The sequence below is a fragment of the Vulpes lagopus genome, chromosome 7 (genome assembly GCF_018345385.1).
Source record: "Vulpes lagopus strain Blue_001 chromosome 7, ASM1834538v1, whole genome shotgun sequence".
NCBI classification, from domain to species: Eukaryota; Metazoa; Chordata; class Mammalia; order Carnivora; family Canidae; genus Vulpes; species Vulpes lagopus.
Genome location: NC_054830.1, coordinates 33,887,662 through 33,914,496, shown reverse-complemented (window position 1 = coordinate 33,914,496; position 26,835 = coordinate 33,887,662).

Below are 26,835 nucleotides of genomic sequence, written 5' to 3'. Positions count from 1 at the left end.
GATAATTCCTCATACATTTCTAAAGATTAAATAAGATGTATATAAAGTGCTCTCCATTGTTTCCAGCACATAAGAAGTGCTCGATGAAGAATAGCATTATTAGTTGAAATGTATAGCATCTGTGCATTTCCTTTTACCAAACTGGTTACTGTCACAATCAGGAATGTAGCTGATTTGGAATAAGCCCATTCTTGGCGAATCCTTCCTGGTCCCTGTGATCACATCATTTTATCAGACAGCTTATTGAATAATGTATGCAAGCATTTTGTTTTCCCCTTTCCAAAATGAGACATTTGCACATCTCTCATCTTCAGACACATCTTTTCTGGTTGACACAGCCAAGCTACATTAGTCAAATATTTACATTCCTGATGCAATCTTACCAAGACATCCTCAGAACTTTTGGCTACTTCATACATAGATAAATAAATAATGCTGTTAGGTCACTTTGGTGCCTTTTTTTTTTTTTGAAGCCACACTAATCCTTTGTCAGTTGAGATATAACACTGCTGTTTTCAAAATGCTTAAGATCTTAAATTCTAACTGAAGCGAACTCTTTCCTTCATATGCAAACAATACTGAACTTGTTGGTTCAAAAAATATAAAAATCAATGAGAAAGATTTAAGGGAGCAATTAATGAGATAATGTCTAGAATGCAGTTTGAGCCCCTGGGAAGAAATGTTTTTATATCCACAAAGCATTTCTACCATTATGTTTGTTCATGAGCCATAAATACAATTGAATTCTTCTGTAAAACCAGTGCCTGAAGGTAGGGAAAAGGAAGAGTCAATATTTGTTCTCTATGTATCATAGAGATGTTTGTTCATCTATATTTGAATATTTATTTGCAATTACTAATAGAGCACAAAATCTTTTTTTGAAGGCATTTGACTAATCTCAGGTTAAAGTAAAAATGACTTCTGGCAATCACCTTCATTGTTACCCTTGAAACTCAGGACTTTTCTATTGTTTTAAAATTGGACTGTCATATTTAGGTTGGCTTTAAGTCATTTCGGGAAGATTCTGAAGAGATTTTTATTTCTACCTTCATCTATTTCGTTATTGACTTTGTGATTTATTTAAAGAACACTGGATTTCTTTACACCATCCATCCCCCTATCTAGGACACTGTCTCCAAGTTTTAGTTAAATCCAAAAAAAAAAAAGAAAAAAGAAAAAAGTTTTAGTTAAATCCGGAAAAACTAAACTAGGTGCACTTCCTAAATTCAAAATGACTGTCCCTCGTTGTCCTTACGTTTGCTTAAAAACAAAGCAAAGACCATAAAGAATTTTACAATAGCACTGGTTCTAACTATGGAAAATTCTAATACTTTCATCTCTTTAGATGAATAGAAAAGCTGGAAAGGATGAACAAATCATCTAATCTTGAGAGCCCTTATTCTAGAATACTGCTTCTCAAATTTTAATGAGCATAGCAATCACCTAGAGATCTGATAAAGCAATCATGATTCGGTAGGGTCAGGGTAGGGCCTGAAATTCTGCATTTCTCACAAACTCCCAGGTGATGACAAAGCTTCTGATTCATGGACCAAACTTTGAAATGCAAGGATTTAGAATATTTTGAAATACTGATATGAGAGATACCATTGCTGAAACTGAGCTTGGAAAATATGAAGGTGTACATATTAAGTGAAGCTTTATGTCAGAAGTTGGAACATATTCAAAAGTGAATTTTCAACGTATGGAAATTAGAGCAGATTATTTGCCAAATTATCCCTTTGAAAGTGCATCTATTAAGTGTTGATATAGACATTTAAAAGAGAATTTGATACTCCTGAAGCTCAATACAAAGATTTTAGCGGACCACGCAGCTGCCTAGTTTTGGAAGCATCACATATACTTACATGGGAGTCAAAAAAACTAATGATTATGCTAATACTTGATAGAGAATCTCTACCAACTGATTATTTGTGGCTGTTTTGCAACATACCAATTTCCCCTTCAAGCAGAATTTTTTCTCACATGATTAGTTTTCCTGTTTGTTTAAAATTCTTTGCCTCCACCCTGCATTATTGAAATATAACTGACATCAAGCATCATGTAAGTTTGAGGTACACATGTGTTGATTTGATAGAAATATATTGGAAAATGGCATCATGCCACATAATGACTTTCTTTGTGTGTGTGTGTGGTGGGAATATTTAAGATCTATTCTCTTGGCAAGCTTATCACCAGTTTACTAAAGGATATGATAAAGGATACAGATGAGCAGTCAGATGAAGATAGACATAGGGCGAGATCTGGGACCAAATGCCGGAGCTTCTGTCCCCATAGAGTTGGGGTGCATCCCTCTCCTGGTGTGGATATATTTGCCCACCTGGAAGCTCTCTGAACCTGGAAGCTCTCTGAGTTACTGAGATTTTTTTGGAGGCTTCTTCAAATGGGTATGATGGACCTCTGACTCCATTTTCAGCCCTTCTCCCCTCCTTGGAGGATGGGCAGGGGAGAGGCTGTATGTTCCAAGCTTCTGATCATGGCTTGGTCTTTCTGGTGACCAGTCAGGAGCCACCAGGAACCAGGAGCCACCAGGAACCTACCTCGAGTCACCTCAATAGAACAAAACATGATCCTGGTGTTCTAATCAGCAATTTATGAGAGTTTGAGGAGCCCTATGTCAGGAATGCAGTCAAAAACAAATAGTAGAACAAGAGGAGCTCTTAGTGCTCTTATCACTTAGAAAATTATGAGGATTTTAGAAGCTCTGTGCCAGGAACCAGAGCAGAGACCAATATGTATATGTTCTGTTATCTCAGAATAACATATAATTTTTTACACTATGTCTTAAGCATTCTCCACACTTTAGTAGAGATATCAGAATTTATCCAACTATTTCCTTTTGTCGACAATTCAGTAGCTTGTAGTTTTACAAAATATTGCAGAGTTTTTGCAGTACTGAGATATTTTACAATGTTTGGGAAATTTCCTTGGCATACTATTTCAGTAGTGGCATTGATAGGGCTTATTTTTAGAGATGTCTTATATTTGCTAAATGATTGGCTAAAATGAACACTATTATCATGCTGACATATATTGACACTTGGTTTCCTAAAAGACTACACCAATTTTCATGTCACCGGCAGAATGAGACAGTACCAGTTTTATGCTCAGATGTCACTTCTACTATGTCCTCTGATGCCCTAAACTAGTCCATGGCCACCCCAGATTCTCCACCCCTCATCACTTCCTTTTCTTTTATGACACTGAAAACTTTCTAAAATTATCTTACTTGCTGTGTAATCTTGAATGTTGTTTGTCTCTACCCTTCAGAGGATAAGCTCCATAATGGAAATCATCTTGTGTGTGTTGCTTCCTGGCTGGCACATTGTAGACACTCACGAGACATTTAATGTGTGAATCCATTCTGCCAAATTGATAGAGAAAAAAACAATATTCTTGACGCTTTAAATTGCTTTTTAAAAAAAACACTAACTTCATTAGTAATTTATTGTTAGTTTTTCAAGTCCCTTTTGAGAACTGTTTCTTTAGGTCAATCCAAATGTAAATCTCACCATGAACATGTGACATAAGATATAAGGTTGCTGGACTGTAGCTCAAAATGTGACTTGCTATCTTCCTGAAACACATCTGTCTGTGTATATGGAAGATATACATATTAATCATAGTGACCAGGGATTATGAGGCCATGGATAGATGCAATGGACATGAAGAAAAGTTTGCCCATCCAAATGAGCTTGAATACCTGTGATGTTTTCAAATCACTACCACCAGGGAGAGGAGGAGCAGAAGATTTTTGTCTCCCAGGATGCCTTTGGCAACTACTGAAGATGGTTTTGTTTGGGAGGGAAAGGTGCTAGGCCATCTATCGGGTAGGGGCCAGGGACTCCTCCCATGCCAACACAGAAACCCTGGTCTTGAATGAGACATAGGCATTATATTATTTAAAAGTTTCTCAAATAAGTTAGGTAATTTGCAACCATGATCAAAAACCATTGAAATTTTGGAGAATTGGTTCTCAGATATACATTAGTTGAAGGGTCCTATTAAAATCCTTGAGAGCATTTACAAATGTGGATTCTCATTCCCTAATTACCGTGCTCCTTGTCCCTAACCTCTTCACCAGCAGGTCTGCCGCAGGACAAAAGGATCTATAGTTTCAAAAAAGCTCTGAAGCTGTGACCCTGGAACTTGTGGAATCACAGGTGGGTGAAGTGATTACTGGCTTGGGTGGGAGGGGTAATCAGTTGCTCCCAGGTGCAAGCTTTTAGGAGCGTCCCTACTTGATTCCTCCAGAAGAGTTAAAGACTCAGTGCTTTCTGCTGTAACCATGGAGACACCCCTAGGTGTTTCAAGTTGGAGGAACTGCTCTGGCCTGTGTGTGTTTCCAGGACTGCAAGTTTGCTGGCCTGGGTAGCAGGGGAATCTAGAAACAGGAGGAATTGAGGCTACATTTATGTTGTTCAAATAACGTGTCTGCAAGGCCCAATCAGCTCTGCCACTAAGCAGGGAGCCTCTGGCTCCCTTTCTTTGTCTGCATTGGACACACTGGAACTAGAAGCTTCTGAAAGCAGATGAAAGATAAGACCACCTGGTAAGTGGCTTGTTCCAATTTACCCCCAGTGCTCAAACTAGGATTCCAACAAAGGAGCTAATCCTTTGCATGACCCCTGCCCCTAGCTACCTTTTCCACCTATTTGGTTCCTAGTGTGGATTGTATTGAAAGATAGCTTTCAAACATGACTTTAGGCTTCCAGACTCCCCACAGAGTTCTCCGTTGCGCTGTGTTTGGTATATTATCTGGGTCATCCCAGTGCTTGAGCTCACTTATAATTTATAAGCAGAGGTGCCTTCTTACCACCTTCAAAAGCGCTGGAGCTGGGCAGATTTCAGCAGAGGCTGGCTGCCTGCAGCGCCTCCTTCCCCAGGTTAGAAGTGAAGAAATGGCACTTTGATGCATGCTCATCGTGGTTTATTGATCCTATTAACATTATCTTGGGAAAATCGATGCTTCAGTCTTGCAGGAGACATGTAAATAAAGTGATAAAAAATAAACCAAGGCCAATTGTTTCCTGATGGAAAAATGAGAGGTGAATTAAAACAATTTATGATCAGTAGCAGAGGGATAATTTTGTGCTCACAAGGACTTAGAAGGCAAGAGAAGTGGGGCTCCCTTTGGTAACACTGGTGTCAGTTACGCCACCTGGAGGTCATCCTTAGCCCACCTGTGTGGTCTCCTGGTTGTTAGTGGTGTTGCTTGGTCTTTGTGCTTTGATCTGATTGAAACCAACATTCTTTATTCAGTTTTCTGATCAGTTTTATCTTAAAAAACAAAGATTTGTCCCAACTGACTTACCTAACTGATAAAAGGAGGCACGTACAATCTTAATGGGGTTAGTAACAATTGGTTGCTGGGAATCTCCTGCATGTCTATTCAATTATTCCACAATATTCTGTTGAATACTTACTCTGTATCAGGTATCGTTCTAGGATCTTGGGATTCAATGTGCCCAAGATAGACCATTACATGCCCTCTTAGAATGTAGCAGTTAGGTTGGGGGAAAGAATGTAAACAAGTGCAATATGCTGTCAAATAATGATGAATACCATGAGGAATGAAGCAGAATAAAAGGATAGCAGGTGAAAGGTGTACAGTTTATAGGGCGGAGTCAGGGAAAGTCTCCCTGAGACGGTGTCTAAACAGAGACCTGGATCAAGGCCATTTTCATGGCAAAACATACTATATTCCCAGTAATGATCTCATCTGGGAGGCTACTAAGTATATTAGAAAAAACCTAAAAAAAAAAAAAAAAAAAGAAAAAACCTGATCTTGGAAAGTTCTCCTGGAATTATGATCATGGCTGCACTTCTGATTAACTGTATGATGTTGGAGATTTAAGTACTCTGTGTAGGTAGAAATGAAAATATTCTGGTGTACCTTATAGGATAGTTTTGAGTCTAACATTTGAGACACAGTAAACTAGAGCATTGGAGGCCCTTGGCAAATGTTAGTTCCATTCTGTAATGCTGGGGATCCTGAGTGGTAGATATGCATTCATTCAGTCCGTCATGCATGTGCTTGAGCACCTACTGCATACCTGCAGAGAAGAAGGCAAGCACAGTATCTGATCCTTAGCATGTCTTTAGTAGACTATGTTCTATGATAGCTTAGTGTTTTAGGACTACACATCGTTGAACCAAGCATGTGGGTGCAAATCTCAGATCTTTCCACTTGGTAGCTCCATGAGCTTGGCAAGTAACTTCTCTATGCTTCTGTTTTTCCTCATCTGAAAAATAAGATAATGATGATGATGATGCTGAGCAAGCACACAAGGTGATTAGGATAATAAAACGTGGCTATATGAAAAACATTTAGAATGGAGTCTCACACATAATAAGTACTAGAATAGTGCTTCCAAATTAAAAATAAATAAAATTCCATGTAAATGGTGCTGTCCTATGGAGGAGGCATGCTAACCTTCCACCTTGTTCCAGATCCTGTTGGGTGCTCTTCATGTGTGCCCTCACTGAACCTTCTCAGCAGTTTATTTTATAGATGAGGAGAGGGGGACTCAGAAGTAGTTAAAGACTTTGCCCCAAACGATCATGCCTCATAAGTGGGGGGAAATGAAGGTATAAACTAAGTTTAACTGTGAAACCTCCTCCTGATTCATATTCTCCCAGGAACTGTCACTCAACACGCAGAGATGAGTACAACTGGATCCTGTCCTGACAAGATATTTAAATGGAGAGGTTGAGATACCAATGGGTTTTAGGTTGGGGACAATTTCCCCGCTCACAATGAATCCAAATGCAGGATCCCCAGTGCTGTGTCCAGAATAACTTTGCTTGCTGTTGGTAGAATTTAATGCAGGAAATGGTTATCAAGTGATTCTATATACAAAAAGAGCAAAATAATTTCTAATGTGTTAAAGTGACCGAAATTGTGGTTCTCTACAAGAAATGCTAAGGACATACTCTAGGACTGGTAAGCTGGAGAAAGATTTTTTTTAAATAAACTTTTTTGGGAAATAATTTTAGATTTATAGAAAAAGTTGTGAGGAGAGTACAAATGTTCCCACATATCTTTCAGCTTTCCCTAAAACAGTAACATCTTAGACCCAACCAAAGTACATTTGATACAGTACTATTAACTAAAGTGCAGATTCGATTTGGATTTCACTAGATTTTCCAATAATATCCTTTATCTGAGATCCATTTAGGCCATCATATTTTACTTAGAAAATCCCCTTTTCAACTTACGAAATTTTAACTTGTGTCCCCATGTATCACATGCTTACTACAGAGTAAAAAGCTACTGCATCTCATTACTAGTTTCTTTGATCAGTTTGGAAAGGAGGCCTCTGAGCTGTGAATGGCATGGTCCTTAAGCAGATTTATTTCCCAGACTGGAAAAAAAAGGGAACAATCAACCCTATAGGATAAGCTCTAAATTTCTTCATGACAGCATAAATTTAGTGGGGAAAAAAATCTGCCCACATTTCCTCTTTTTTTTTTTTTTAATTTGTTGACCTAGTATCTCAAAGACAAAGAATTTATCTAGTTGTAATGTGTTAGTTGACCCTTCCCAAGATAGGTTTCACTTTTAGTTTTAATGCATACCTCTTGAAATTATCCCATTTTGTCTGTGTGTGTGTGTGTGTGTGTGTGTGCTTATTTCTCCAAATGGGAGTTATTTTAAGGGAGATTAAATAGTACTAGAGAGATCAAACAAAAGAGATCTTTATGAGTCTTACTTTTATTCCATAATTTTGACTGAAATGTTAGTAAAATTACATACATAATGTGATCCTGGTGTATTTGCATTCAAGCAATAGTTTTTTGGTTTGTTTCTAATGGAGGCATTAGAAAGATGGCTTTCACACGGGTGAATGGTCCGTGGCAGGGTTGGGGGGGGGGGGGGACATCTCTTCAGTGTATTAGGGCAGGAATGGATTGCTCTCCTCAGCAAGATGGGCCTGTTTCTCTTTAAGCTCTCATGTATTTGTGTCAACAAAATTAATTATGACCATTTTGGGATAAAAGTAAAACAGAAAGCAACTTTTATTCATGCCTATGCTTCTAGGTGTTTTCTTTGCAAGAAGAAGCTTAGGGGACAGGTTACCATTTGAGAATTGCATAATTTCTTCCTAAGTCATTTTTTACTGTACTCTTACCTCTTCAAGTACTGCCTGGGTAGGACTCTGTCATTATTTATGTGAACAAGTAAAGTTATTCTTGTTCAGTTGAACTTGAGTTCTTGTCTGCACCAGATCATTAAGGTAGACTTGCTCTTACTCTAACTTGGAAGCAGTTGTTTTGAAAAGTGAAAAAATAAAGGTGTAGAGACTAGTCAAATTAGAAACAATCATCTAAACTGCCACTCCTTGATGATTTCACTTCCCTTTGTGAGTTCCCCCATTTGTTAGAGTTGATACTCTGTCAGCAAGGAGGCCCCGGCTGTGCAATTTGAGAATTATTACATCTTTGAGGATTGTTTCTCTTTATTGCCCATGTAAACCTGTGACACCAGCTGAGCTGTACATTCTTCATGCCCTGATACATGCCTAACAGTCCCCGACCTCTTCAGCTTTATTCCTGCATTCCCACAACACCCAACACTTTTCCTTCTATCTCTGCATGTAGAGTTCTTTTTGACCTCCAGGGGTCAGTTAAGATCCTTTCTTTAATTCCCCCCCCCCGCCCCCCCCCATTCAGCCCACTCTAAGAAGTGTGTATAATTCAGACATGCATTCTTGGTAGAAGCACCATTATCCTAAGGGAGCAAAAATTGGTTTGTGGTTGGAGGGTTGCACAAAAATCTTACTCTTTTTATGTATAAAATACAGCTATGCACACAGTACACGAACAGAGACTTAGTATATCTACTAAAATTTTGTGAGGGAGGCAATTAGGAAAAACATGTGTGAAAAGGTTCTTAGAAGGACAACAATGAAAAACACTTGAGAAACACTGGTAGCGATTACCCTGTGAGTGTTCAAGGTTTCCAGCAGCTAGACTCCTCTCTCTGGCATCCATGCCCTCTTGGTGTCCCGAAGGACATAGAACAAAAGCAGCAGATGAGAGGTAATATTGGCTACTCTGATGGAATCGGGCAGTGCCCATCCCAAAATCTTCCCATCACTATGGCAGAAAGAACTGGTTTTGATCTTAAATGGGAGCTTTTTCTTCCCTTTTGTACTTTACAAAACCATTGGCAAATTCATCATTGTATTTGAAGATTCCAAGGCAACAATTTGTTGTTGTTGTTATTTATTTGTTTCTGATTGTGGACCTATCAAACAAAGTGGAAAAACAGGAACATTCTATAACAACCATGGGGAGCAGCCAAAGGAGCAATGAGACCTGATAATTTGTCCTGTAAATATGAAACCATAAGGAGGAGTGAGAGAGACACCTTGTTTGGTTATAGTTGCCTCAAAGTCTGCTATCCCTGAGCCACCTCCCTGGGGGACTGGGGGATGGGGAATGAAATATTCACTTAGCCATTCTCTCAGCCAGCAGTATTCATGTGACAGGTCTAATAGAAAGCTACAGGTGGTAAAGATGGAAGTTCTGTGAAAGTTTTCACTTTTTTGCTTAACAACAACAAAAAAATCAAGAGTACTTGTCTGTTTTCCTACTCCCCTGTCTTAGAATGCAAATATACTATTACTGTCATGATTTGGCAGCCACCTTGTAATCATGAGGCAGCAAACCGAAGGGCAAAACCCAGCATGCTGTGGATGATAGAACAGAGAGAAAGGAGACGCTGAGTCTCTGGTGACCTCACTGAATCACTAAACCAGCTTCCTGTCATTCCATGGAAAAATACATGTCTATACTCCTAAGTCACCCTTGGTTGGATTTATTACTTGGAGCTAAATGTACTCCTAACTGATAGAGGACATAATGTCAGATGATGAAAGAGAGAGACACGAACATTTCCTATCCTGCCCTCTAAATCCAAGTGAATATCAATCCTCCAAGTTATTTCTGTAACATCAACCTCAGCTCATTAATATTCCTTGACAAGGAGCATATCCTTGTTTGTAGTTACTCTGTGTCTTACACTGCAAAGTGGTGATTTGGAAGCTCTGGAAGGTGGAAAGCCAAGCCTTTGCAGAGAAGTTTCTGATCATCTTGCCCACTGGATAGTCCTTTTGTTTGTGTTCTGCACACTTAGCACCTAGGTGTCCTCAAGCCTTTGAGATAACTACCCTACCGCCCCTGGGCCAGTCTGGTAGGAAAGAGAAACTTGTCTCCCTCACTGTCCCCTCTTCCGTGTTCCGTGCTCACTTCTCAATTAAACAAAACCTCACAGGGAAAATTCACACAGAATAAAGACAAACTTTTGCAGTGTCATACAGAGCAGTTTAATTCTCCTGATCTTAGTTGAACAGCTGGCTACTCCAGTAAGGTCTGGCCTTTGCATAATCCAATGTCTCACTGAAGGGCCAATTTTACTCTATTACAAAAGGCATCTATGACCACTAATAGAAAAACTGTTGGTGGTTTGCAAATAGTTTTTGTCCCCACTGCATAAATAAATATTTCAGAACTTTTGAGGTTTAGCCTCTGTTACTATGCTTTAACACTTATTGAAATATATCTTTATTATGAATATATTTTATTTAATGGGTTCATAGATGAGAAGATTATGAAGAATTTAGGGTCATCTTTTTTTGTTGTAAGAAATTTAAAAACTGGGGATCTTTGGGTGGCTCAGCAGTTTAGCGCCTGCCTTCGGCCCAGGGTGTGATCCTGGAGTACCAGGATCGAGTCCCACATCAGGTTCCCTGCATGGAGCCTGCTTCTCCCTCTGTCTGTGTCTCTGCCTCTCTCTCTCTCTCTCTTTCCCTCTCTCTGTGTGTCTCTCATGAATAAATAAATAAATAAAATCTTAAAAGAAAGAAATTTAAAAACTAAAGAAACAAAAAGGAAGGAGATAAAAATTAACTATGATACTATTATCTACAGATGATGTTTGAGGACAAAATTTATTTTTATGCATATATTTATATATATGAATTTATGTAGATAGTGATGGAAAAATTCTACATATATATGTATAAAGATTTCAATTTGATAGCTGCATTTTTATTTAATGTATACTTACATTTCCCATTTGACTCCATATTCCTTGTCAACACTTTTTGAATGATGGAGTAGGATTTCATTTTATAGAAACGTAATTTATATTTTACAAAGCTCAATTGTTAGGGATGCCTGGATGGGTCAGCGGTTGGTCGTCTGCCTTCGGCTCAGGTTGTGATCCCAGAGTCCTGGGATCTAGTCTTACGTGGGGCTCCCTGTAGGGAGCCTGCTTCTCCCTCTGCTTGTGTCTCTGCCTCTCTCTGTGTCTCTCATAAATAAATAAAATCATTTTAAAAAGCTCAATTGTTAGACATTAAGTTTTCTTCTATTTTCATTAATGTATTACTATAAGGAATACTTCTGTAGATAAGTCTTTGGGCATGCCTCACGGTCATTTTAAATTTGCTAGGATTTCATAGTAAATTAAAACCTGGAATTAATAGGAATAAAGTATTTTATTCTATATTCAATCATATCAAATAGAATGTTATTCTAAAGTAATGTCACTCTGAGGCAATCAGATACTGAGGCAATCAATCCAATCCAATTTTAGAGTACCAGAATGTCAGTATTTCTGTGGTCTTTAGTTCTAAACTTTCAGACCCCTTTAGATAAAACCAGTTTTTGCTCAATAAGCTTTAATGATCATTTAGTACTTAACCAAGAGAACCCATTGCCAGAAAACAAAGTAACTAAGTTTCTATTGAGAGTCCCTGATTTGGCACATTTAAATGATGGGAGCTTCATTTTCCAGACAGTTTGATCAGCAAGATTGTCAGCGCACGAAGAGATGCATTTCAGCGTTAATGTTATTTTATGTCTATTAGGCAGTAATGAGTTTTTTATAATTGGTTTATAACTCATTTCACATTCATCAAGTTATTAATGAGAGAGAGAATTCTGGATTTGGCAGCAAAGCAGTAATAATGTTGCATGTAGCAGACCCAGAGAGGGAAAATTTTGGTTAAGTCAATTTTTTGTAAGCAATGCTACTAGTTTTCTTCCAAGTGGGACCCAGAATCCACTTACATTTTTAATCATTCCTTATAATTACAATAAAAGTCCATGTTCATAGGGCACCTGGGTGGCTCTGTTGGTTAAGTATCTGACTCTTGATTTCGGTTCAGGTCATGATCTCAAGATCATGGGATGGAGCCCCAGGTCCACTCTGTGCTCAGTGGGGAATCTGCCTGAGATTCTCTCCCCAACTCCCTGCCCCTCCCCCTTCAATCTCTGTCTCTCTTTCTAAAAATAAATAAATAAGTCTTTTAAAAAATTGAAAATGCAGAAAAATATAAAACAGAAAATAAAAATTAACCTCAATCTCAGGAAACTGATTAATATAGTGCATTTCCTTCAAGTCATTTCACTGTGCCTTCTGAAGTTCAAATCATATATGCTATTTTTTATTCATCATTATAATAACCACTGCCCCATATAATTATCATAAAAAAACTCCATTGTAACAGGTCTGTGTAATATCCCAGTGATAAGTGTGCCATCAGTTATTTTTTTTCTATTGAGAGACATTTAGACTTTTTAAAATAAAATATTTCATTACCAAGAATAATTATGAGATGAGTATCTTTGAACTTCTTTTCTAAATTATTTTTTAAGACTTTATTTATTTATTCATGAGAAACAGAGAGAGAGAGAGAGAGGCACAGACACAGGGAGAAACAGGCTCCATGCAGAGCCCAACGTGGGACTGGATCCCAGGTCTCCAGGATCACACCCTAGGCTGAAAGCAGCACTAAACTGCTGAGCCACCTGGGCTGCCCCCTTTTCTAAATTATTGAACCTAATTCTCTAGGATAGATTTCCTAAAGTGGAATTACTAGATCAGAGAGTATGAACTTTAATAAGCTTCATGTACAACATTGCCAAATTGCTTTCCAGAAAGGAATTCACAGCCCCACCATCAAGATAAGAGAGTACCTGTGTCAACATACCCAAGTCAGCAATGTTTTTTTTTTCAATTTTGACTTAATATGCAAAACACTTTTATTAGCATTGCTAGTAAACATTTCTATAGGTCTATTATTATTTGTGTTTCTTCTATGAAATAGAAATTTATATCCTTCTGAAAACAAAAATTCACTATGGTAGTGAGAAGGAGGTATTGAAAAATGCTTGCTTGAGGATAACTGAAATTAACTTTAGTGTTAATTATATAGATACTCTACTATATGAACAAGTATCACTTATTCTAGATGAATACAGAATTTGAATATTAAAAAAAGAAAACCCAAGGGGTGCCTGGGTGGTCCAGTTGGTTAAGCTTCCAACTCTGGATTTCAGCTCAGGTCATGATCACAGGGTCATGAGATCAAGCCCCATGTTGGGTTCTACATTCAGCACAGAGTCTGCTTGAGATTCTCACCCTTTCCTTCCCCTTCTGTCCCTCCCCCCATTCATGTGTACCCACCCATGCACACATGCTCTCTCTCTCAAATAAATAAAAAATCTAAAAAAAAAAAAATACAACCGTTCTGAAGGAAATTAAATTTTTTTTTCAGTAAATCTTAAAAAGGAGAATACTTTGGCCATCAAAACTCAAAAGCTATAAAGAAAAAAGTGAGGAAATGCAGCTACAGATTCAAAATTACATCACAAGTGAAAATACATCCCTGATGGCGCAGAGCAGGGTTATCCTTATGATATTTGCAGAATCCAAATGCAAACCTTCTTTTGTCACAATAGACCACAAACTTGTTCACTTAGCAACGAGGCTATAATCAGCCGTATGGGCCCCCTAGAAGCTCCCATTCCTGCTCTGTGAAGTTCTCTTGGGCCAGCCTCTTTTGTCCTGATGCTCTGTTTATGTGGCTTCCATTTCCAAAGTCAGTGCGTAGTCCAACATGGCTGCTTCAGCTACAGCCATCTCATCTACATTCCAGGAGCAGGAAGCAGGGATGATTAAGAAGATAAAGGCCATGATCAGTTACTTTTTAAGGAAGATGCCTCATGAAGTTTCCTCATGCATATTATTGGATAGAAATTACAAACCAGGCTATGCTCAGTTACGAGCTCATTTAGAATTTGTGGGTCCTCTCACTTGGAAAGAATGAAAGAACAGATATGGGGAAGATAACCAGCAGTCTCCCTAGAATGTAATAGGCAATGTTTTTGTTAGTATCTGTGCCTTTGTATTTCTTAGTAGGTAGGACTGAGGTATTTCTTCATGATCTTTTAAATACACTAATATTGGGATCCCTGGGTGGCGCAGCGGTTTGGCGCCTGCCTTTGGCCCAGGGCGCGATCCTGGAGACCCGGGATCGAATCCCACGTCGGGCTCCCGGTGCATGGAGCCTGCTTCTCCCTCTGCCTGTGTCTCTGCCTCTCTCTCTCTCTCTCTGTATGACTATCATAAAAAAAAAAAAAAAATTTAAATACACTAATATTATAGCTAATTCCATCTATGGCAAGCAGAATTATAGAAAATATTCAATATTTTAGGGTGCATAGAGAAACTGAAAATATTGGGTGTTGTAAGTCAAAATTCGCTTCATTACAGTATAATGTGGCATAGCAGCATGTTCTAGAAACACGTGCAGAGTTTTTGAGGTACCCTGCAGCAGAGCCATACACTCGCCTCCAGCCAGAGAGGGTTCTTTTTGGCCAAATTGTGAGAAATAAGTAACTGCAAATCTACCCCTTGATGGTTTTCTTTCTTTCTTTCTTTCTTTCTTTCTTTCTTTCTTTCTTTCTTTCTTTCTTTCTTCTTTCTTTCTTCTTTCTTTCTTTCTTTCTTTCTTTCTTTCTTTCTTTCTTTCCTTCCTTCCTTCCTTCCTTCCTTCCTTCCTTCCTTCCTTCCTTCCTTTCAAGTTTATGAACATCTCACAAATTCTAAGTTCTTAGAAGGCTCCTAGAGCAAATTTCCCCAAGGCCTAAGAAACAGCTCTTGCACAGACTGGTTTGGTTATTTGTTGACTTACCCCATAGTTTCATTACTGACCATTCATCAAAACTGGCCATGCTGAGAGCTTTACCAAGTAACCCAGCAACGACGTATGTTTACATATCCTGCCGTTTTTGGTCACCTCAGGATCTAACTTTGCAGCCATTAAAAGGACTCAGAATCACTGTTGCAGTTATCCATTTGGTCATTCAATCTCATAGAAAGTTCTTCCCCTGGGGAATTGGACATTCCATGGCCATAGGCCTTCGCTTTCATGTGTAGGTCTACATAGTGGTTTCCACATTATCAATTAGCGACAACATGGCTTAAATTAAAGTTGCCAAACATTTTTTTTCTCCCTCTTAATGTTTTTTTTATGACATCATAGCCTTTCCTTTTTTACAAAAAAAAAAAAAAAAAGTTACCCCGAATATTTTTGTGGGATTTTCTTCTTTTGTCCTTCATAGATTCTCCTGTAAAGATAGATGAAATTAAAGAAAATACCAAACTCTGAAAATACTACTTGAGATACCCTCATTATTGATTACATTTTAAGGTCACTGGTCTTCCTGGCTCCTAGATGTTATGTCTGGAAGACAGTCCAAATATGGAGGGCAGAGGTGGGGAAGGAAGGAAGGGAGGGAGGGAGGGAGAGAGAGAGAGAGAGAGAGAGAGAGAAGAAAGTGGGAAGGCAGGTATGGAATAGTGGTGGGAGAACCTTTATTATAACTTCATGAAAAGAACTTTTGACTTATTTTTCAAGTAGAGTTGTTAACCATTTGGAACATCATGATGGTGGCTGACTTTCATTATGAAGTTCCTCTTGGGGAATTTATCAGTCGCTTTCCACTCACTAACATTTTGACACTGCTTAGTTCTGCATTTAAATGGCGTTGCTCCCAGTACCTGGGTGTGGAGATTTCTCCCTTTTAAGTGAAGTTCCACTAGGTTATAAATAGCTAATGGCTCTCCAAACTCCTCTGGTTTACAGGAGAAATAATTTAATGAAGACTCAGATTACTTTGTGTAGCTTTGTTAATGCAAATGAGTAATGTGTATTGATTTTTCATGGTGTAAAAATCTTTTTATTCATCTTGTGCAAGAGTCTGTTAAAGAATTATTAATGGTGCCTTAATTGCTTTAAGATCTATGCCCTAATTAAAACAGTAAATTCTTTATTACATCTTTATTTTAATTAGATGTACAGAAAGACAATAATTTTTACAAGAAACCCAGTGTAAAATAAAATTACCTCATTTAGAAATGCTTCAAAGAGTCTGTAGTGGGGCTGTACAGAGAGGCTGTTAGGAACTTCCTGAAGTAAAACCATGGTGACTCCACTTCCAGCCAAAATTAAGACACCATACTGACTGAAATTAATCATCTTCAACGAACTATTTTATACTTTCAGTTGAAGTACCATTCATCTATACAAATAAGTTTCTGCTTCTACTCTTTAATTTCAATTCTTAAAAGTAAGGATATTTTTTAAAGTTCAGAAAGCTTAGTTCAAGTCAAGAAAGAAAATGAGCTTATTGTCATGGAAATTACCTGCTATCAACTTGAGTCCATTTGTTTCTGCAGTAGGACTTTGTTCTGTTTCTTCAGTTTGTAAGACGGTGCTTTTTAATAATTTGTCCTAAATGCTGTGTAGAGAAAAAGCACCAACAACATCAATATCCACCTTCCATTTATCATGTTCTTTTCTACCTGTTTTTCTGTCTTTAACTTGTATATGTAACTAACTGAGGCAATGCTGCTTGTAGATAATGATCACTGACTTGAAGGGTAGGGGCTAAGTGAACATTTGCTGTGGATCTCAGACCAGTATTGTGTTGGGATCTCTCATGATCGTGTAATCCTCGTAACAACCAGAACCGGGAAAGTGTGACTTCCATGTCATAGACAAAGGAAGTGAAGGTTGACAGCTGCAACCATTTTGTTTGTTTAAAGCAGGGATCAGGGAATCCCTGGGTCGGCTCAATGGTTTAGCGGCTGCCTTCAGCGCAGGGTGTGATCCTGGAGTCCTGGGATCGAGTCCCACATCGGGCTCCCTGCATGGAGCCTGCTTCTCCCTCTGCCTGTGTCTCTGCCTCTTTCTCTCTTTCTGTGTCTTTCATGAATAAATAAGTAAAATCTTAAAAAATAATAATAATAAAGCAGGGATCAGAAAACTGGACTGTGGGTTAAATCCAGGCTGCCACCAGATTTTAGAAATAAATGTTTATTGGTGCACAGACCTACCCATTTGTGTAGGTTTTGTCTGTGACTGCTTTCTAATCAAAATGACAAAGTCAAGGTGTAGTGAGAGAGACTGTCTGACCTGCCAATCAATCCTAAAATAGTTACCGGCTAGCTGTTAAAGAGAGTTTGCAGACCCCTGGTCCCAACCATGAAAACCAGCACTGCTCACACACTTGTACCTCTCCCAGTCATCAAATCCCATTGCATATAACATATTATTTAAAATCATATACCCCTTTTCTAGCATGTTCTTGGGACTTCTGTTTCTTTTTTTCCTTCTTTCATTTGGACACACAATTCAGGGGCCTTTTTCCTATGAAAGACATCTCATCTCTTTTCTGAGGAGGCTGAAATAACATCCCTCTAACCTATTTCTCTCTTAGCTGTCATTATTTGTTTCATTCTAATCATGTTATTTAACTCAGTCCTACATTTTGGGCCTCAGCTAGTAAAAGGATTATTATAGCAAAATGTCACCCCATGTTCCTCTTATAACCTGAATTTCTTCCCATAAATTTTCCCATAAGACAATGGTTATCTGACTGCTTGGGGAAAAATCACAACTGTTCACAGTTTAGAAAAACCAGTAAGTATCATGTAATAGAAACGGGTTAAAAGGAACCCCAAACCACATCTGAGACTCTGTCCTTTTCTGCATATAGAGAAAAGGGAGAGCAGTGACATAGGAAGGCTGAGTGCCCTAAGACATGTTGCCCCTGTACCCCACAATGTCCTATAGATCCTGTTTTCTCACAGACATTGCTTAGCAGGCTTGAAAGCTGCCTGGCTCTGGATTGACTTTCATCAAGCTCAGTTAGATGGACTAGTTTATCAAGTCTCCAAAAGAGGGGCCCCGCCATCCCTATGTGGGGATTTAACCATGACAAGAGGAAGGCCAAACAATTTCTAATTAGTCAAAAAATAGTCAAAGGTAGTGAAAATTAGGAACATTCTATGAGGGTCAATAGTAAGTTAAAAATAGGTTATCCATACTATGGGATACTATCCAAAATAAATCATATTGCAGAAAGAAATGCCATGACAAGGAGGCATGGAAAATTCTTAAGTGTGTATGTTTGATTTTGTTATTTAAACTTTGTTTAAAATATACATTATATACATACATATATACAAACATATAGTACATATATATTTATATAAAGCACTGTGAGATTAATACCACTATATTAACAGAGAGTATCTTGGGGTGATGGCATCATGACTGACTCTATTGTTGTCTGTATGCTTTTCTATATTTTCCCAGTAAGTATGTATTACTTGTATGATTAGAAGATGTTTCTTTTTGGGGTGCCTGGCTGGCTCAGTTGGTTAAGCATCTGCCCTCAGCTCACGTCACGATCGCAGGGTCCTGAGATCAAGCCCTGTGTAGGAGATTCTGCTTCTCCTTCACCCTCTGTCCCTCTTCCTCCACTCCCCTGCCACCCTGCTTATGTTCTCTCTCTCTCTTTCTCAAATAAAGTCTTTTAAAAAAGTTTTTAAAATTTTAGAAGATGTTTCTTTTTATGAGATAAAAAGGACACAACTAGGAACATTGTCAGTAATCAGAAGAAAAAAACAAATGTTCCTCTCCTAAGTAAACTTAAAGAATTTTGGTAACTATGTGGTGTTTGCACCCTTGGGTTTGGAGAAAATCTTAGAAGCAGATGGCTTTAACTGAGATGTGTGAAGAGAAAACATTATGATCATTTCCTTCGGAGTGTCAAAGAAGCACTAGAATAAACACATACTGTTACTAATCCCCAGATTACTTCCTTTGAAGGTCCTTAGGGTTCCCAAAACTGTCCATGGATCTGTTCTTTCTTGTTTGCAAGACTTAGCTCAGGCTGTTCCCTCAATTAAGACAGTCTTCTTGCTCACCCTTGTTGACCTTGGACCAGCTAAAAAGTTGCTTCTAGGAGTGTCTGGGTGGCTCAGCCTGTTAAGCATCTGCCTTTGGCTCAGGTCTTGATCTCAGAGTCCTGGGATTGAGCCCTGAATCTGACTCCCTGCTTAGTGGGAAGCCTGTGTCTCTTTCCCCCTCTGCCTGCCACTTTGCCTGTTTGTATGCACCTTCTCTCTCTCGTTCACTCTCTCTGTCTCTCTCTCTCCCTGTCAAAAAAATAATTAAATCTTTTTTAAAAAGTTGCCTCTTCCCTGGATTGCCCCCAACGACTTTCCCCATCTCCCATTTTCCGCTAATCCACGTCCCTTTCCTGGTTCTGTAACATTTCTATTATCATTTGTGAGTTGGACTGTTTTTATTTTTCTCTCTTTCTTTCTTTTTGCCCTTGCACACACTGAGGGCAAAATCAGATTTAAATCACCACTGTGTTTCCAGTACTTAGAGTAAGTATTTGAATTGCCTGTGACAACCAAATAAATAGCTCTGCTCAGCAAAACTTGATTTCCATTGGCCTTCCATCCCAGTTCTTAAATGCATTCCACCCTCTTCCTCTCTTGTCAAAGCTCTTAGATGTGACTTGGCTGCATGGATGGGAGGGGAAAATGGCCCAAAAGCATCACTAAAGCATATTCCCCAAAAATGTCACATTTTAACATTTTTTTAAAAATTTATTCATGAGAGACAGAGAGAGGCAGAGACACAGGCAGAGGGAGAAGCAGGCTCCATGCAGGGAACCCAACGTGGGACTCGATCCGGGGTCTCCAGGATCACACCCCGGGCTGAAGGCGGCTAAACCGCTGGGCCATTGGGGCTGCCCTCACAATCTTTAAAGTAATATCTTGATGTACTGTTTGTTAAAAGGAAAAGGAAAAGTTGCTAGAGAAGACAACAGGAACCATGCAATTGAAACATTTAGCTTTTGTCCACAGAACTCATGGGGAAGGTAATCCAAAGATGGTGTCATTTTGTGGTTATCATTCTCCACAAACTGTACCCCACTGGTCACGTGCCCCACACTCACTCTTATTCCCTAGCTCTGGTTTAAGGGACTTTCTCCCACTCTTACATGGGTGAGCCCTCTAAAAATTTACTCAATCTGTACACTGTTACATATTTTCCTCTCTGCTAGTCCAACAAACCTGTGCAATTTCCAGTTGGAGGATTTTGTTGAGATTACATATATATATATGTATATATATATATATATATATATATATATATATATATATATATATAGAGAGAGAGAGAGAGAGAGAGAGAGAGAGAGAGAGAGATCTTCCTTGTGGACTTGAATATATATATATATTTTTTTCTCCCTAAGGAATGAGTTTTAATGCATAGTTATAAGCCAAAATTATCTCATTTATCTCATCTCTCAATTCTTCCAAATCCTTATTTTTTTGGTCTACTTGGTCTGCTAAAGATTAAACAATGTGTTAAAGGCTCCACTAAGGAATGTTTGCGGTTAATGAGTATTTAAACAAGACCTGTATTCAAGGAGTTAGGGAAAAAGGATGAGCTGGGCCCCTCTGGCCAACTCATTGATCCTATTGTACATACCCTCCTCACAGGTGTGGAGAGGTATGGTAAGATGGGGGCTAAGGAGAAAGAAGAGTGGGAGTGGGAGGGAGGTCAGATGAAGAAAAGTCAAGGTTGATTGGTTTGTGGAATACCTACTATTCTTAAGCTTTTCAAAGTAAATTTGGCATCTTATCCCTAATCAGCACTTAACAGAAAAATAATTTATAGACTGCTAGTCAGTCAAGTGGAAGCCTAAGTTGTGATTTTCTGCTATCTGATGGGATAGGGTTATCCACTAGATTTGTTTGCTGTCCTTGAGCAGACAGCAATCACAAAACATTCCTGAGTCTTGTATTCCAAATTAAAGTGAAATCAGAAGTAAAGCCCAGCAAAAGCTCAGGCATTTTGAGAGGTAAACCATGCTCTATCTTTCCACAAGTTCTGTCTGTTTAATTTGCTATGAGTATTTTGCAATGAGGGATTGGGCAAGGGCCCTTTCTTGATAGAGAATAGGAGATTACATTTCCATAGTGGTTCTCCATATGGAAGACCTCTCTCCTATTCTCCCCTTCTCCTCTTGTGTGGGCAAGAAGATAGAAGGTAAACTTGTGACCACTTGCAAATAATGTTCTTCTTAACTCATGGAAACTTTATCTCCCCTTCCTTTGGAACCTCAATCCAGTGTAATTTTCCTGGGCAATTAAATTAGGAATGATATCATAGTAATAATAATAATAAAACATCTGTGAAAGTGGTACATGGATGCCAGGCATTGTTTGACATGTTTTACATGTATTAACATATTTGAGACTCACCATCATTAGTATAATTTTACTTGGGAGGAAATTGAGGCATGGAGAGACTTGTTCAAGTGGAAACATCTTATAAGGGTCAGGATCAGGATTGGAACTCGAGTAGTGTGTTGCTGACCATTAGACTATACTATTTCTTAAATAACTGTTAAGTGTGTTCACATCTATATGAGCTGTGGGCAAAATTCAATTCAAGAGACAGTTATTGAGTTTCAATTATGTGCGGGACACTGGGCTAAATGCCATGTCATTTTTTTTTCCTAGAGAGAAATAAAATCCATCCCTCATTTTAAATTGAGTAGAGTTTAGTAGAGGGATTAGACAAACATACCAAGTATAACCTTCAATGCAGAAAGAAATTCATGGTAGAAGAACAAGCAGAGCACAGTGGCGACCCAAAGGCAGAACAGGATGCAATGGTCTCCTAAAATTCAGTGAGTCTGTTCTTTCTTTGTAAGCTAGATCCTATCTATTGTGTTTTGCGATGTCCAGTACAAAGATACAAGGACTTTATGGTCAGTCATTGTACCGCACAGCTGGGTTTAGTCATCTGAAGTGTGTAACATTAGTCCCAAGGCTTGTGCTGACTTTAAGATTTGTGAAACAGACTTTGGGACTTGAATGAAGTCACAAAACAAGGCAAATGTGGAAGACAAAGATAGCTCATAAACTAGCACCTTATTTATTTAAGGTAAATTATCTTTCTAATTGTCTTTCTTACCAGTATTATTTCTCTGTCTCTCTGCCTTGCTTTGAATCTTAGATTTTTCCAGAATATAAGATGTTGTATACTTTTCAGTGTTTGAGACACAAACTCGATTTGTCTTTGCTCTACAGGCCCTCAAATAATTTTGACCCTAACACAATGCAAAATGTTACAAGTGATACATGTCAAGCACATATCACGATGACTGTCATAGAGGAAGGGCTCAATTATTATTTGCAATTAACACTGCTATTTTTGGAGTCCTCTCTATCAGACTCCAAACCTCAGAAGTCATTGCTACCCCACCCTCCTGAATTAATTCATGTGGCAGGGGCAGAGAAAGTTTATCTGGCAAAGAAAATAGTGCAGCACAAATTTGAGAAACTAGAAGTCATTTGGGGGCAAGTCTAAATTGTTAAGTTTGCTTGAAATATAGAATGAACTGGTAGGCTAATTGTAGCTAGGACTGATAAAATAAAAGCTAGCATTTGGCTGTATTTTGTAATCCTTTAACATCTGAGTTGCTGACATATGAACAAAGGCTTATTCTCTGAGAGCAATGTGAAAAGTGTGGTCCTTTAATATAATAAGCTTGCCTAGAAGTTAAAAAGCAACAGAAAATGGAATTGTATCTGGTATTTGAATCTATGTCACCTCTTGATCTTCTTTCAGACTCATATTTACCCAATAACTTAGTTTGCCCCTCATTAATAACTACTCAAGTTAATTAAATATGAATTTAGGTAAAACATAACTAAATGCATCTGGAGGGAGTTTGATGTCTAACATATTCCACAGTTAAACTTAAGTTATTTTTAGATTCTCTGCTGTTTTGGATCATTTACCCCTCTGCTCTCAGTTAATTAAAAAAAAAAATCTAGATTTGATACTAAAATTCTGAAGTTGTTCATCCCCCAAAGTATACAAGCAGCATGAATAATTCCAATGCATATGTCAATCTCTATGCAGTATTCTATGATGCAGGCATTCAATATGAACTGGGTTGGGATTCTGTTTTCCCTGGCTCAAGGCAAACATGTTCTTGATAATGTAGATATGTATAGTTAAATATGAGTTGTCAAGTATGTGAATGAAATGTATTTCTCTTTGTAAAACAAGTTGTAAATAGGATTCAAAATCCCTCAAGGTTTTCTTCCAAAGTCCTAGTCTATTTAAAAACAATAGTAATGATAACCTACTTCTAGAGTCAAATACATACTAATGTTTATTTATTTATTTTTATTTTTAAAAATAATTTATTTGAGAGGGGAAGAGAGAGCTCGAGAAAGACACAAGAGCATAAGAGCAGAGAGTGGGGAGAAGCAGGCTCCCCACAGAGCAGGGAGCCCCACATAAGGCTGGATCCCATGACCCTAAGATCATAACCTGAGCTGAAGGCAGATACCTGACAGACTGAGCCCCCCAGGTACCCCACATTCTAATATTTATTAATAAAATATTAACATATTTAAGTATTTAAACTTTATTAAAATACAGTTAACAGTCTTGTTCCTTTTAAATGTAGCACTTAATGCATCTAAATGATCAAGCTTTTGAAAGAACAACACATGAGTGATTCACAGGTCAAGCCCTCAGAACATAGTCACCCTACTATTAACTCGGTGTCCCTTTTTGCTATGCCATCTGTATTATTTCCCCCTATAGCCAACCTGCTCACTGCCTGGCACTGTCTGAAAGAAAGCAAAGTTGCTTATGTAAGAAAAGAAACTCTGACCAGTTGTGGGTTTGATCTTATTACCCAAAAGCTAAGTGGATTCACATAAATCACAGTGGCTCAGATCTCCAGATAAGAAGAGAGTACACATCACCATATGGAGCCTTGTAAAGCTCTGGATTCTATGTGAAACACATTTTGGTAACATTATAAACAAACCCATGTGGCACTAGGGCAGTGCAAATAACTGCTTAGTCTGCAAAGGCTCGTCCATCTCTTAGGAAAAGAATATGATAGAACAACTGCACAGTGAGTAACAGCAACCTTCTGATAGTCCTAGGAAGCTGCTTAGCCCAGCAGACTCAGCCCCCACAAAGCAGAGAGCTTTATGTTCACATTAGCTGGGGCCTCTGTGGGCGTGTGTCCTTGGCTCAGGGTCAAATGATTGCATAATGCTTCTCATAAGTGAGCCTGCAGAACAAGAAACCAGAAGGGCAAGAATGCTTAAAAGTGCAGCTGGCAAACCCAGGAGACACTCTCCAGAGGTGCCTTGGCCCCAGGGTTTGAGAGCTCCTTTCTGAAGAGAATTCACACATCCCAGCAGTTGAGCCACGGGGGTCCATGGTAGCAGATGCACTTGTGAAGTGAGTTGTGGTTGCCCTGGTTTCCCCATTGTTAGTACATACTGGTTGAAATGATTTGTTGACTGAATAGTGACCAAAACAATTATTTTGTTGTCCTTGTCGTGATGGGCATAAATGGTGTTGAACAGAATTGAGAGATTATTTGGGTTGTCAAGGCCGTTCCTCCTGACCTGAGGTCTTTGTCACACTTCATCTTCTAGAACAAGACAGAATGAAGTTTACAGACACTGTCCTCTGGTCCTCCAAACCCCTGCTTCCTCCACATCATATACACACCAGATTCAGTTAGCCTCTTCCTCACTACCCCTATTAGAATTAAATTCTTTTGAATAGTTCCCCTCATTGCTACAGGATTTTTTTTTATTTTTTTATTTATTTATTTTTTAATTTTTATTTATTTATGATAGTCACAGAGAGAGAGAGAGAGAGAGGCAGAGACACAGACAGAGGGAGAAGCAGGCTCCATGCACCGGGAGCCTGATGTGGGATTCGATCCCGGGTTTCCAGGATCGCGCCCTGGGCCAAAGGCAGGCGCCAAACCGCTGCGCCACCCAGGGATCCCTTGCTACAGGATTTAAAAAGCCTTTCGTTCTAACTTATTTTCATTTATTTGTTAATTGATCCCTTCTTTTATTCATCCATTATCTCTTCCTGTGTCCTGTTATGGCCACTGTACCAGATGCTTAAAGAACAGAATACAATAGCCCCTGCCCTCACAGATGCCCAATCTAGCAGGGGAAAGTGAAAAGTTCAACATTATTACCCATGCTCATATATTAAAACACATTATGTCATTTAATAAGACTATTGAAAAATATTGCAAATTGTAATGAGGAAGCATTAGGGTGAAGAAGTACATCAAGAATCTGGAGAAAGATCTAGACATGGAAACTTACAGGGAGATTCTAAGAATTGATGGGTTCTCTGGCGAAGACAAAAACTCAAGTAGAAAAGTATGGCTGTGCCTGAGTATTCATCTCATTTCATAAAATAATCTATTCTCTCAAGTGGCACAGAGTACTCATGGTAGTTTCCTCTGAGGAGTATTTATCGATTTCTCTAAGTTGTAAGTGACAGTGGGTAAAACAAGAGAGAGGTTAACATGGTTGGTGGTGAGTCATCTGGGGGTTGCTGCTGTAGGTCCGTGATATCGTCAGGATCCTGGCATATTTTCTTTCTTCTCCCCTTCCATTTTAGGATGTGCATCCATTCTCAAGGAAATGGATATAAAATGATTCCTGGAGATCTAGCCATTACATCTAATTTCCAGTGTAAAATAGGAAGAAATGGGGGAAAAGGCATAATTTTAAAACATGCTTTCTAGAAACCCTACCAATAACTTCTGGTTCTGTCTCTCTGGCCAAAGCTCCAATGTGGCCAGCACTATTTCTGTTTTCCCAATAAAATCTGTTAGAAAAATTTTAATTGAAAAATGGGTACTGGATAAACTAGCAGGCCCCATCACTCCCTAACTGGGACACTCAGAACATGTTGAAACCTCTTAGGTATGGAGAACATGCATGGGAATGGAAGTTGGAAGTTGTCACCCAAGGAGCCTGAGGACTCTCCCCACAGAGATTCATGGATTCAGCTTTTCTCTGACATACATAGAAAGAAAAGTGTGACTACCTTCCAGAAGTTACTGCTAAGAAGCTTTATTACATTTTTCTCCTCAAATATTTGGAGCTTCAAAAAACTTGCAGTGCATTTTATGTGCATGTGTATAATGTACATGGATATTTGTATTAACAGATTTCTAATATCTACTTCACCCAAACACTGAAGCCCACATAAACAGCCCATCTAAACTCCTTTCCTAGAGATTTATGAATATTTAAAAAATACCTACCCAAGAGCAAATTTATTGATTGAATGGTGATATTTATTTAATATATTTGGGAAATTTAAATTTTTAAAAATGGTTTATTTTTGTAAGAACTTGTTTCAGCTATTAAAGATGGTATCCCACCCACCCTCTGCCAATAAAAACTCTTGACTTCTTATTAAGACAAATACTGGCAGTGGAGAAAGCTTACATATGAAAATATATAGTTCTTTAAATATAATCCTATCTCATCTCAAAAACAGAACATGGAAGCCTGTTTAAATGATGTAGTTGGGGCACCTGGGTGGCTCAGTGGTTGAGTGTCCACCTTTGGCTCAGGTTGTGATCCCAGAGTCCTGGGATAGAGTCCCACATTGGGTTTCCCATGGGGAGCCTGCTTCTCCCTCTGCCTATGTATCTGCTTCTCTCTATGCCTCTCATGAATGAATAAATACAATCTTTAAAAAAAAAAAGATGTAATTGACTTTAATGGAATTTGTACAAAATTAAAATATAACAAAATAAATCGAA